The sequence below is a fragment of the Saccopteryx leptura genome, chromosome 10 (genome assembly GCF_036850995.1).
Source record: "Saccopteryx leptura isolate mSacLep1 chromosome 10, mSacLep1_pri_phased_curated, whole genome shotgun sequence".
Classification (NCBI taxonomy): Eukaryota; Metazoa; Chordata; class Mammalia; order Chiroptera; family Emballonuridae; genus Saccopteryx; species Saccopteryx leptura.
The window spans coordinates 27,395,207-27,409,770 of NC_089512.1; positions in this window are offsets into that span (position 1 = coordinate 27,395,207).

A 14,564-nucleotide genomic window follows, 5' to 3' on the forward strand; every position below is an offset into this window, starting at 1 on the left:
GTCTTTTTATTCTGTTCTTATTGTCTTTAGCTGTGCAAAAGCTTTTTAGTTTGATATAGTTCCATTTGTTTATCCTGTCTTTTATTTCACTTGCCCGTGGAGATAAATCAGCAAATATATTGCTCTGAGAGATGTCGGAGAGCTTACTGCCTATGTTTTCTTCTAAGATGCTTATGGTTTTATGGCTTTCATTTAAGTCTTCTATCCATTTTGAGTTTATTTTTGTGAATGGTGTAAGTTGGTGTTCTAGTTTCATTTTTTTTTGCAGGTAGCTGTTCTAATTTCCCCAACACCATTTGTTGAAGAGGCTGTCTTTACTCCATTGTATGCCCTTACCACCTTTGTCAAATATCAGTTGTCCATAGAGCTGTGGGTTTATTTCTGGGTTCTCTGTTCTGTTCCATTGATCTATATGCCTATTCTTATGCCAGTACCAGGCTGTTTTGAGTACAGTGGCCTTGTAGTATAACTTGGTATCGGGAAGTGTGATACCTCCCGCTTTATTCTTCCTTTTCAAGATTGCTGAGGCTATTCGTGTTTTTTTTGGTTCCATATAAATTTTTGGAATTTTTTTTATATCTTTGAAGTATGTCATTGGTATTTTAATTGGTATCGTATTGAACTTATAAATTGCTTTGGGTAGTATAGACATTTTGATGATATTTATTCTTCCTAACCATGAGCATGGTATATGCTTCCACTTGTTTGTATCTTTCTTGATTTCTTTTATCAATGTTTTGTAATTTTCTGAGTACAAGTCTTTAACCTCGTTGGTTAAATTTACTCCTAGGTACTTAATTTTTTTGGTTGCAATAGTGAAGAGGATTTCTTAATTATTGTTTCCTTAATTTCTCTTTCTGACAATTCATTTTTGGTGTACAAAAATGCCTCTGATTTCTGAGTATTAATTTTATATCCTGCCAGCTTGCTGAATTTATCAGATCCAGTAGTTTTTTGACTGAGACTTTAGGGTTTTCTATATACAATATCATATCATCTGCAAATAATGATAGTTTTACTTCTTCTTTTCTAATTTGGATGCCTTTTACTTCTTTTTCTTGTTTGATTGCTGTGGCTAGGATTTTCAGAACAATGTTGAATAGGAGTGGTGAAAGGGGGCACCCCTGCCTTATTCCTGATCTTAAGAGGATTGCTTTTAATTTTTGCTCATTGAATATGATGTTGGCTGTGGGTTTGTCATAGGTGGCCTTTATCATGTTGAGGTATGTTCCCTGTATTCCCACTTTGCTGAGAGTTTTGATCATGAAATGGTTCTGGATTTTATCAAATGCTTTTTCTCCATCTATTGAAATTATCATGTGGTTTTTCTCCTTCCTTTTGTTTATGTGATGAATCACATTGATTGATTTGCAAATATTGTACCAGCCTTGCCTCCCCAGAATAAATCCCACTTGATCATGGTGTATGATTTTTTCCATATATTGCTGGATCTGGTTTGCTAATATATATATATTGTTGAGGATTTTAGCATCTAAATTCATCAGTGATATTGGCCTATAATTTTCTTTCTTTGTGTTGTCTTTGCCTGGTTTTGGAATCAGAATTATGCTCTTCTTATAAAAGGAACTTGGAAGTCTTCCTTCCTCTTGAATTTTTTGAGATAGCTTGAGAAGGATAGGAGCTAGTTCTTCTTTGAATATTTGGTAGAATTCACTTGTGAAGCCATCAGGCCCAGGATTTTTCTTTGCTGGGAGTTTTTCCATAACTGTTTCAATCTCATTTGTTGTAATAGGTCTGTTTAGGTTTTATGATTCTTCCAGACTGAATTTTGGAAGATTGTATGTTTCAAGGAATTTGTCTATTTCATCTAGGTTGTCTAGTTTTTTGGCATAAAGTTCTTCATAGTATTTTTCTTACAATATATTATATTTCTGTTGTGTCAGTTCTTATTTCTCTACTCTCATTTCTAATTTTCTTTATTTGAGTCCTCTCTCTTTTTTTCCTGGTGAGTTTAGTTAAAAGTTCATTGATCTTGTTTATCTTTTCAAAGAACCAGCTCCTGGTTTCATTGATCCTCTGCATTGTTTCTTTAGCTTCTATGTCATTTATTTCCGCTCTGATCTTTATTATTTTCTTCCATCTACTACATCTGGGCTTTACTTGTTCTTTTTCTAGTTCTTTAAGATGCAGGGTTAAGTTGTTTATTTGAGCTTTTTCTAGCTTCTAAGGTATGCCTGTAGTGCTATGAACTTCTCTCTCAGGATTGCTTTTGTTGTGTCCCATAAATTTTGAGTTGTTGTATGCTCATCATCATTTGTTTCTAGGAATTTTTAAATTTCTTCTTTGATCTCATTGTTAATCCATTCATTATTTAACAACTTGCTATTTAGTTTCCATGTGTTTGAGAATTTTGAGTTTTTCTGTTGTGGTTGATTTCTAGTTTCATGCTATTGTGATCAGAGAAAATGCTTGATATGATTTCAATCTTCTTACATTTGTTGAGACCGCTTTTGTGCCCTAACATGTGGTCTATCCTAGAGAATATACCATGAGCACTTGAAAAGAATGTATATTCTGCTGCTTTAGGGTGAAGGGTTCTGAAGATATCTATTAAATCCAGTTGATGTAGTGTGTCCTTTAAGTCTGCTGTTTCTTTGTTAATTTTCTTTCTTGAGGATCTATCTAGTGATGTTAGTGGGGTATTGAAATCCCCTACTATTATAGTCTTGCTGTTGATCTCGCCCTTTATATTCATCAAAGTCTGCTTTATATATTTAGGTGCTCCTATATTAGGTGCATAGATATTTATAATGGTTATATCTTCCTGTTGGATTGCTCCCTTTATCATTATGTAGTGGCCTTCTTTATCTCTTACTATAGCCTTTGTTTTAAAGTCCATTTTGTCTGATATAAGTATTGCTACCCAAGCTTTTTTTTAATTTCCATTTGCATAAAATACTTTTTTCATCCTTTTATCTTCAGTTTATGTGCATCTTTTGTTTTAAGGTGTGTCTCTTGTAGACAGCATATGTACATGTCCTGTTTTCTTATCCACGCAGCTACCCTATGTCTTTTGATTGGGTCATTTAATCTATTTACATTTAAGGTTATTATTGATATGTAGTTGTTTACTGCCATTTTATTCTTTAAAGCTGTATTCCTTTTTTGCTATATTTTTTCCCACTTTGAACTGTTTACAACAAGCCCCTTAACATTTCCTGCAGCATTGGTTTGGTTGTAATGAATCCCTTGAGTTGTTCTTTGTCTGGGAAGCTTTTTATTTCTCCTTTAATTATAAATGATAGCCTTGCTGGATAAAGTAGTCTTGGTTGTAGGTTCTTGTTCTGCATTACTTTGAATATTTCTTGCCATTCCCTTCTGGCCTCAAGTGTTTCTGTTGAGAAGTCGGATGTCATCCTTATGGGGGCTCCTTTGTAGGTGATAGCCTTTTTTTCTCTAGCAGCTTTTAATATTTTCTTTTTATTACTGAGCTTTGGTATTTTAACTATGATGTGTTTTGGTGTAGATTTCTTTGGATTTCTCTTTAATGGAGTTCTCTGTGCTTCTTGAACTTGTGAGAGTTTTCCTGCATTAATTTAGGGAAATGTTCAGCTATGATTTGATTGAACAAAGTCTCTATCCTTTGTTCCTTCTTTTCTTCTTCAGGAACCCCTATGATGAGGATGTTATTTCTCTTCATGTTGTCACAAAATTTTCCTCAGACTTTTTGAGTCATGTTTCTTTTTTTTTTTTCTCTGCTTCCATGCCTTTGTTCAATTTGTCCTCCAACTTGCTGACTCGATACTCAGCTTTATCCATCTGTTTTTAATTCCTTCCATTGTGGTCTTCATTTCTGATATAGTATTTGTCATCTCCGACTGATTCTTTTTTAATATTTCAATGTCTTTTTTTATACTTGCTATTTCTTTATTTAGGTGTTTGTAATGACCATTCATTGTTGTTTTAAGATCCCTAAGCTTTCTTACAATCATTATTTTAAACTCTGCATCCAGAAGTTTGGTTACTTCCATATCACTCAGTTAATTTCCTGGAGGTTTCTCTTGTAGTTTGATTTGGATTGTACTTCTCTGTCTTCTCATTATGTTTGTGTGTTTGGGTGTATTGTTTGTAGAGCTAGTTGAGTCTAGACTTGGTGTTGTCTGCCTTCAGTTTTCAGTTGCATTATTTCTAGGTCTTTTTGGGTTGGCATTAGCTGTTATTTCTCATCCACTTTTGGATTTTCTAGTAGAGCCACTTTGAAGTCTTGATTTGTTTATTTTCTTCTCAGTTTTGTTAACACATGGTAGTCTTGTTTACTGATCTCAGCAGGGGGCTTATTTGAAATGTATCCAGGAGTGGGGTGGATGTAACCTGAGACTCTGAAGTCCTGATCTGCCTGTTACTCTCTCTGGGGTCAGGGTGTTTTCTCAGCTTCAGTTGGGGGTGGTGTATCTCAGATCTCCATGGAGACCTGAGTTACTGCCCCTCCTCCCCATTTCTTGTTTTCAGCGGTGTCTTGTTGACTGATTGGAGCTGGAGAGATGTCTGGAGGTGGGTCACTTGGAATTACTTTAGTCTTGTATTGTGTGGAAGCATCAACCCCTCCCCCAGCTATCGCCTCCTCCAGCACTGGATGAGTCAGCTTCTCAGGTCATCCCATGCATTCCTCTGCCCCTCACCTTCTATCTCTCTCTCTCCCCTTTCCTTTTGGAAGACAAGCCAGCCCTTTCAACACACCTCGTTCCCAGGTCCCCAGGCAAGTGGCTGTGAGCGATATTTTCTGCTCTTTTCCTTGGAGTAAGAGCCCTTCTGGGCTCTCAGCCTAACCCCCCATCCATTCCTGTAAGCAGGAGAGACCTACTGCTCCTCGGTGCTCCTTACCAGGCTCAGTGTGGCTTCTTCTTTGCTCCTTGGTTTTTGAGAGTTGTTCTTGTAGTCCAGAGTTGGTTTTTCATGCTGATTGTTTCTAAATTAATTTGTAATCCAGTTTGGTGGTGTGAGCTGGGAGTCTGTGCATCTGCCTACTCTGGTGCTATCTTGGAATCTCCAAAAAAATCTACCAATTTAAAAAATGTACCAATTTTCAATAAAACATACACACAAATGACATACTGTATAGTAATCATGGTTAGCTGGTAAAGTTTTTAATGAAATACTGTGATTTCTGACAGGCATGTATCCAGAACAAAGAAGCAACAACTTATTTTAATTTTTAGTCATATATAGACCTTTTAAAGCAAGGAGTCATAATCCCTTTGACCCTTTCGATTTTAAGTGAGGGGTACCAGGGATAATTGTAGTGGAAGAGTTAATAGTTAGAAAAATGAAATTCTTATTGATCACAAATAATAAATGCACCAGTAGTTAACCAGATTTGATTATATACTTCTTTATGTGTATTTAAGAACTCTAATTTGGAGTTGTTTAGGTCACTGATTCTCTAGTAGGTGTATCTACAAAGCAGGCTAGCCTCTGCATTTCTTGTTTTATCATAGATGCCTTTCTATCACATCATAGATAAGAATGTGTATAATTGACCTTCCTTCCCACTGTGGTCCATCTAGAAAACCTTAAAATGAACACCATTGACTGCAGATCAGTGGCATCTGACCCTACAGGCCAGTTGGGCTGATACATGATGGACAGAAACATTTGAGCTCAAAATTTAGCTATTGTCACAACCTGTTTCATCCATGGGGACCAGTTTGAATATTCTTTCCTATAATTGTTTCCCCTGGTTTACTTTTTGTCTGTTGTGAAAGCAAGAAATAATTTAAGTATTTTAATTTATCAATCTGAGAGAAATACTGATTACTACATTCACTAGATGAATGTGATTGGTTAGTTTTGTATGTTAACTTTACCATGGGCTGCTAAGACACTAGCTTAAACATTATTCTGGGTATTTCTTTGAGGGTGTTTTTGGATGAGACTAACATTTAAATTGGTAGACATGTAATGAGTAAAGCAGGTTGCCCTTCCTAATGAGTGTCAGCCTTATCCAACCAGTTGAAGAGCTGAGTAGAACAGGTTGACTCTCCTCCAGGGAAGAGATTTCTTGCCTGATGACCTTTGAACTGGGACACAGGCTTGTTTCCTACTTTCTAACTAGAATGGAAACATCAATTCTTTCTGGGTTTTAGCCTGTGCTCCTTTGGATTAGAACTACAATATTGGCTCTCTGAGTCTCCAGCTTGCTTGTCCATCTTGGGACTTGTCAACCTCCATACCATAGTCATGTGAGCCAATTGATTATAATAATTCACTATGTATGTATATGTATATCTATACATATATCCTGTTGCTTCTGTTCTATGGAGAATTTGGACTAAAAACAGTGGACAGAGTTTCTGGTATAGTTTAGGTTAGACAAAAATATTTACCATTGGGTAAAGTACCAGTGATGGCAAAAATACTTGGCTCATTTTATTTTTAAATATTAATATACCTTCTTGGCTATTTCAGCAGATGCTATCAGTGCCTTGTCCATACGTCTTTGTCATTCATTACCGAGGAGCTTCTTGTAGCTGTAGGACTGATTTGGGCTATGTGGGCAGGCTAAAATGCCAGGGTGTTGGCACCCTCAGGTGTAGCCCTCAACCTGTGGCAGAAGATTTGATGGGCCAATACTCCAGTTTGCTCACCCCTCTGGTGGAACAACCCTGAGGTATGCACTGCATTTTTCCCCATAGGTTTCCAACAGGACTGAGTTCTAGCTGCCTGTGGGGTAACCTGTCCATTAAAACCTGGTTAATTTGCTTCCTTCCTTTCTCTATCTTTCTTTCTTTCCTCCTTGTTAGTCCTGGGGTAACCTCAGAAATAAACCATGTGCATCAAAATTCTTGTGTTTGGCTTGCTTCTGAGGAACCCACTGTAAGGTGAGGACCATCTCAACCATGAACGCTAATGAGAGGCATGTAGGAATACTCATAAGCCACAGACCAACACCCACTCTTAATTCATTAAACAGCAACACTTCTTCACTGAATACTGACTCTGTGCCTCAATCAGGAAGTTTCTAATGTACAATTTTTCAATAAATTGATCACGCATTTTATCACAGAACAAAAAAACCTCAGATGGAGGTCACAGAATAATTTTGTTTTATGTGCATCACCTTTTATTTTCTGTCTTTACCAAATGATGACTCATGTGCTAATGCAAGTATCTCATCATGGAAATGACTGTATCTTTAATCTTCATCTAGGAATCATTAAGTTTAAGTGTTTAAAGGTAAAGTAAGTTTTGAAAACCAGAAGTATATAAATAATGGACTGGAGCCAGTTTAATAGCTCTGAAACCCTGTTTGTGAATTGAATATCAGATTCCTTTAATTAAGGAAATTGCTTTTTGAATGTCAGCTCCTTTCTTTATACATCTGAGATGAAAGGGCAAGTTGAAACCATATATTTTAATGTGTTTGTAAGTTATGTGCTATTGGCAAGCCATTTTAGGATACAAATGAATATATTTTTGTCCAAAAGAGGCCTTAAATAGACATGATAAGAGGTCTTAAATGGGTAATGATGGCAGTTAAGATTTGTTGAAGGCTTATTTTGTGCCAGGAACTGGGTCCAGCTGTTTTATGTGCATTATGATTACCGTATTTTTCACTCCATAAGACGCACCTGACCATAAGACACACCTAGGGTTTTGAGGAAAATAAGAAGAAAAATATTCTGAACCAAATGATGTGTTAAAGTATTTAATAAAATACTGTATTTTTCGCTCCATTAGACACGCAGGCTTTTCCCCCTCCACTTTTAGAAAAAGTACATCTTATGGAGTGAAAAATACAGTAATTCTTACAATAATTTGCAAAGTAAGTTATTTTATTTTATTTTGTTTTTAATCTTCATTTTATAGTTGAAGAAATTGAGCACAGAGACACTACATGAATTTCCCTAAGTCATTCTGCTAGTGTCATACTAAGAATTAGAACCTGGGTCATTCTGATTTCAAAGCCTGTGTTTATTTCATAACATCATGAAAAAATCCATAGGTCCTGAACCACCAAATCCCTCTGTGGTCCTTGTGGTTCCACTGGTATCAGCACTATTCTTCTATAGTGAAAAAAGTTTATCTTGGAGTCTATACTACACTCTTGATATTTTTCACATACCATTTCATAAAGAATCTACCATTATTATAAATCCTTACAATTCCTAATTGATCATCACAGCCTGTGTTCTCTGGAGAGTAAAAATCACTATGCTAATTGCTTTGTGGTAGAGTTTAATTGACAAACAGGTAGTTTAAGAAAATTGTTCTAGGCCATTTGCCAGGTGCACTTAGTCTGTGTTAGTGCCTCCCTTACTTGAGAATACCTGAGTTCTTCTTCCTGCAGGTGGCTGCTCACAACTCCTTCGGTAACGAGGTGCTCTTAAACAAGTTTACAATGCCAATGCTCTTTCCAAAATCCTTTCCTGGTTTCTCTACCTTTTAAATAAAATCTAAACACTGTAACAGGGTGTTCAAAGACTGCTAGCTGTCCACCAAATACCTTTTTCCTTTTCTTCCTAGACACACAGCTGGACTACATTTCCCAGTCTTCTCTGAAATTAGGAGTGGCCATGTGACTGAATTCTAGCCAACACTTGGAAAGCAGAAGTGATGTGTGTAATTTTGGGCCCAGGCTTTTAAGAAGGGGTAAAACCCTTCCACATAATTGTTCTCTCTGTGGCTCGTGCATACAGAAGACAATGAGTTCCATAGCAGGATTTGCCAAGCTTTTTCTGGAAAGAGCCAAAAAATAAATATTTTAGGTTTTATAAGATGGCCTCTGTCAATACAAATCTTTTCTATTTCTTTTTTCAACCCTTTAAAAATGTAAAAGCCATTCTTCTCTCACTGAAGTACAAATCCAGCTCTGCCTGTTGCTCAGCCCTGCCCCTGGGGATGATAGAGCCATGAGGTGGAAGGAGTTGGGACCTGGAATTACCATGTGAAGGACAGGTACCCACCAAGCTAGGAACTTCTGTTGGAAACTGTTACATGAATGAAAAACAAACACCTATAATGTTTGAACCATTAGGCACATTGGGGCTTATAATCATGACCTAGTCTATCACAACTGACATTTTAGAATTGGGTCCAAGCCTACATTTCCTGTGTGTTGGCCTCACTGGAATACTATCTATTTCTAATTTCTCTGATGTCTATATTTTTTATTTTTATACATTTATCTATGTTATTTCCTTCAGGATCTATCTTATCCCTGTTCTCTGAAATATTTCTTTTCCTTGAAGAGTTATCTCAAATGCCACCAACTTTAAGAAGTCTTCCCTTGCCTGACCAGGTGGTGGCATGTCAGATAGAGCACTGGACTGGGATATGGAGAATCCTGGTTCGAGACCCCGAGGTCACCAGCTTGAGTGCAGGCTCAACTGGTTTGAGCAAGGCTCACCAGCTTAAGCCCAAGGTCTCTGGCTTGAGCAAGGGGTCACTCAGTCTGCTATAGCCCCCCTGGCCAAGGCACATATGAGAAAGCAATCAAGGAACAATTAAGGAGCCGCAACAGAGAATTGATGCTTCTCATCTCTCTTCCTTCCTGTGTGTCTATTCCTTTCTCTGTCTCTTTCTGTCTCTGTCACACACACACACACACACACACACACACACACACACACACAAAAGAAGTCTTCCTTTGAGCTGACATACATTCTACTTTATTTTTGGAATTTTCATTTTTGTTTTAACTGTTCAGTTATTATTATGACTTTCTGCTTAATTTTACAGTTGTTTATGTACATGCTTTTATCCTTCCTACCACAGTGTCAGCTTCAAGAGGACATCATGGATAAACCCACCACGTAAAATTTGGCTCACAGAGGTGCACCTCACTGAGAGGGTTGGTTGTATAATTAAGTTATAACACCATAATTGTGCACAGTCAAAATGTTCTTGCTAAATCCTTGAACTAGGCAATAAGTATGAGGCCGAGTTTAGGAGTCATGTGCACAGGGTCATTTTATTTGAAAGATTGGATGATACTGTATCAAAGAGATGGTCAGATGTGGGGAAAACAAGACCAGTCGCTCTGTCTGAGGCATGTATACTCACTGTGCAGAAGGGCAGGTTGGTGGGCTGGCACTCTTTACGTAGGCGTTTCTGTTTCTTGCTGAATGTCTGTGTTCAAATTCACCAAATTTAAATATCCACAGTGACAAGACTTCAGTAAATTTGTGGCTTAAATTGCTTACCCATACTTTTTTTTGGTAATATCCATTTTGAGAGTCATTTCTTTCGGTACTTTCACTTAAAGAGGGGGAAGAAAGAGGCTCTTGGGTTGGCCTTTGAACTTCTGAGCGAGAGCAATGTGTGACAGGATAACTCTTGGATAAACTCCAGGCCAGTCATCTTCTGAGCTCTGTGCCTGTCCCTGCCAGGGAAAACACTGATAAAGAGGAAGGGGAACAAAGTCAAGTGCAAACCGAGTGTTTCTGTGTCCCTCTTAAGGTACAATAGAGAGAACATTGAAACACAAAATGCTGCGTGTGTGTTTCTTTTGAAATGAATCCTTTCTTTTAAGTTCAGTTAATAGTGTCCAGATAGATTTTGATAGGAATTGCCTAAGAAGATGTTGTGAGAGCTGAAAGGGAATGACCCTAGAGATCATCAGTTTCAAACCCCTTATTTTATTTCTTTGATGTGTAAGTGTGATGGACCTAAGTTGATGGACTCGTTAGCCTCAGAAACTGTGTGGATAGGAAGAGCTAAGGCTATGGTAGCCTGAGAGTTACTACTGGCTGCTGGACCTTAGACCATCCCTCTCATATCAGGTGTAATTATTTCCCAATTTTTATATTGCCTAAGATTCTAAATCAGCACTGTCCTATAGAACTTTCTGAGAGGGTGGAATGTTCTGTATTTGTGCTGTTCATTACAGTAGCCAATAGGCACATGAGGTATTGAGCATTTGAAATGTGGCTGGTGCAAATTAAGATGTCCACTGGAAATCAGAGACTTGGTGTAAAAGTTTTTAAATATCTGAATAATTATTTTGATTTTGGTTACATGCTGAAATAATGAGTTGGATATGTTGGATTAAATAGAGCATCATGTAAGACTAGTTTCATTTGCTTCCTATTTTCTTAAATGTGGCCACTAGAACATTTACAATAATGTATTTGACTTGTGTATATCTCTACTGGACAGCATAGCTCTAGAAAATGTTGCTGTTGATTATACTAGAGTTGAATTTTTATACTTTGCTTTCTCCTCTTCAAAATCCCTCGGAACCAAATACCTACAGTAGAACAAGTCAGAAGCCTTTTGAACTTCAAACTACAAATAATTATCTGGGAAATGAGGGCTTATATTAGTTCTCACTTAGGTGCTTCAACAAATGTGATGCTACATTATGGCCCTTTAATACTGAGGCACAAGAAGGTATGAAACCGTCATGGTCCTTTCAGTATGGTAGGGACGATGCTGTTCTTTCATTTTTCATTTGTTACAGCTTCTGAAATGTGCAACTCTCCAATTGACATTTGTACTTAACATTTAATTCCGGAAATATTAATGAAACTCCATTTTCCTGTAAGATTTTATTAAAGTACATAATTTATTATGTTGAGAAACCATCTGGATGTGCTGACAGGTGTGGTAAGTACAGACATCTAAATATTGCTTTTCTGCAATTTGAGCATTCCCTAGGTATGGATTCTTTGAGGTTATTGATTTTTCTAGGTCCTTCAAATATCAGGTATGTAGCCTGGGATATTTGCCTAATACAGTAGAAAAAAAGAAGAAGAAAATGAATAAAATTCAGGAAAGGAGGTTGCTGAGAAAGCATACATGTTTTAAAAAGTAGAAAATGTACATTTTGGAATAATCCAAGTTAAATGAGAAATACAATGAAAAATCTTTGGGGATCAAGTTATCCTGGAAATTTTATCTACTCTGGATGGAAAGTCATTGTAAACAAGAACGGATGGAATTCTTCTACAGTTTTCAGTCGTCTCCAAGGTATTTAGGTAGGTGCTTTTTTAAAAAAAGAAATCTCTTTTCCTGCCAACTTCCTTGCCAGAAGCGGCCTCCCAGGACTCTAAGAGATTGTCTGAACGTTGCAAATAGAAATCCAAGTTATTGGATCCTGTCTGTGGATGTAGAAAGTGGCTCTGGGAAGAGCGCACTTGGCTGTTTCATCCATTATTCCCAGTGGGAAACAGTAGGACCAGGCCTGTCTTGAGAGCTGGCTACGTGCAGAGTGAGCTGAGAGTGCTTATTAGTGGGGATTTTGCAACGAGCCCTAAACCTCTTGTGGACTTAATTTTTTCTTTTCTCTTCGCAATCTGAAAAAAGATGGTGGAGTTAAGGGCACTGGGCTAGTTTTAGTTTTCTCTCCCCGCGTGTTGGGGCTGGTGGTATTTAGACCACTGCTTGAAATCTGTGTCTCATCTACCCCTGCCACTCATCTTTCCCCGCAGAATGTGGTTTTTATTAGTCTTAGGCTATGTTTGCTTTAACATGTTACCGTGCTCTGGGGAGGTTCAAGAATCCCTTTCGGGATGACGAAAGTGTAGCATAATACCAGTCTATAACAATGAAACAAGGAAACTCCTAAATAGCAAATTGTCACTATTTCCTTGTTTGAAAAGTACACCTATGTAGGGTTACTCTGACCCTATGGATGAGGTATAATTATACTGGACAAGGAGGTGAGGTGCTTTTGGCCAGGACCTATTCACAGTGATAAATTGAATGGTCCCACTAATGGGACAAGCCAGTATTTCCAGATCTGTGATGCACAGAGGAGTCAGAATGCATCATGACAGTATGAAAAATTTAGTCATCCTCTAGTTATATCTTTCATACCAGTCCTCACACCTGATGGTCTGTCAGAATTATCTGAAGAGCTTTAAAAGATAAAGATTTTTGTCAGCTCTCTGAGGATTTGAAATGGGTTTAGTACGGTGTCTGGAAATACACACACACACATACACACACACACACACACACACACACACACACCCCATGTGATTTTGATCAACTAAGGGCATTTCATAAAATCACATAACTGCCATTAAAAATACATAGCATGCTTACTACATTTATAGACATTAGAACAATGCCTTTCCTTTCTACTTTGAGTGCATAACACGTCATTATTTTGATTATTTATAGAATTCTTGTTGCACATTCAAAAAGCAGAATTCTCTTTTAACAAATGTATAGACACGTAAGATTTTCTCTTCCCATGTTAAAAAATAGGTGTGGAGGAAGGGGCTGTTTTTCCTCGGGGTTTTTTCCTGTTTATGTGAAGTTCCTCCTACTAATCATCTTAGATCCGATCCTGCCCTCCTTACTGATTCGCTGGTCACGGAGGCTCTGGACTTCTTCTTTGGGCTACTGTGAGTCTCATTGCAGCCACCACTGTGCGGTATGCATATTTCAGGAAGAGAAACAGGCCATCAGTTAATTAGGTGTTTCTTTCCACCTGCTGTGAAATGCAGAGTCCTGGTTTTTTGAAGTGTCCCTGCTCTCCTGATTTGGGGGACAGGGAGACAAATGAGAGCTAAGGGTCGCTTACTGACACTGGTTTTCTCTAAAGTGCTTTTAAATGAAACAGCTGGTATTCTACAACCGTACATCACAGTGCACAGCTTCATATCTTAAATTCGTTTTACTGGAAGTATTTGCAGCTTTCTCCTATTTCTCAATCAAGAATGATTATTTGTCAAGGACAAGAATATAGCGGCCAAGGTCCAAAATAATTTTTGAAAGAACAACATGAAGTGACATTTTCTCCAAGTGTCAGATGTGTTGCTCAAAGGGCAACTTCACATGGGAGAAGATAGTGGAAGAAGAGCAAATAGAATATTCTCGTGGAGGAAAAAAACAACTCTTCACCACCAAGGAAGACATCTCCAGATCAAATGATAGCTTCAAGCAAGATGGAACAAAACAGAAAGTTGCTCTGTGGCTCTTTCAAAATTTGGTTCAGAAATGGGAAAATATTTTCTGCTTAATAAAGGCAAAGTGACTCTACATTAAAATAATCTACACTTAGTTGCAGAATTTTGTCACCTTAAAGTGAATTTGAAGGCCTTTCTTATGTGGAATGGTTAAATGAAAAACATTGAAACCAGGAAATATGCTTAAACAAATAGATCAGTGGTAGTCAACCTGGTCCCTACCGCCCCCTAGTGGGCGTTCCAGCTTTCATGGTGGGTGGTAGCAGAGCAACCAAAGTATAAATAAAAAGATAGATTTAACTATAGTAAGTTGTTTTATAAAGATTTATTCTGCCAGACTTAGTGAAAATCCGACATAAAGTACTTGGTAAGTAATTATTATTATATGCTTTAACTTGCTGTAACTTTGCTTTATAAATTTTATAAAGTAAAGTTACTTCTCTACTTTATAAATCACCATTACTGTGGAACCGGTGGGCGGTTAGAAAATTTTACTACTAACAGAGATACAAAAGTGGGCGGTAGGTATAAAAAGGTTGACTACCCTTGAAATAGATAATTTCAAATATTGAGAAAAATTTTCCCTCCCACTGGTGAGTTAATACAGCAACATCTCAGACTTAGTTGATGGGAATACAGCATGGGAGCTTAACAAAATTACCTTGACTTTGAAAGTTGACATTC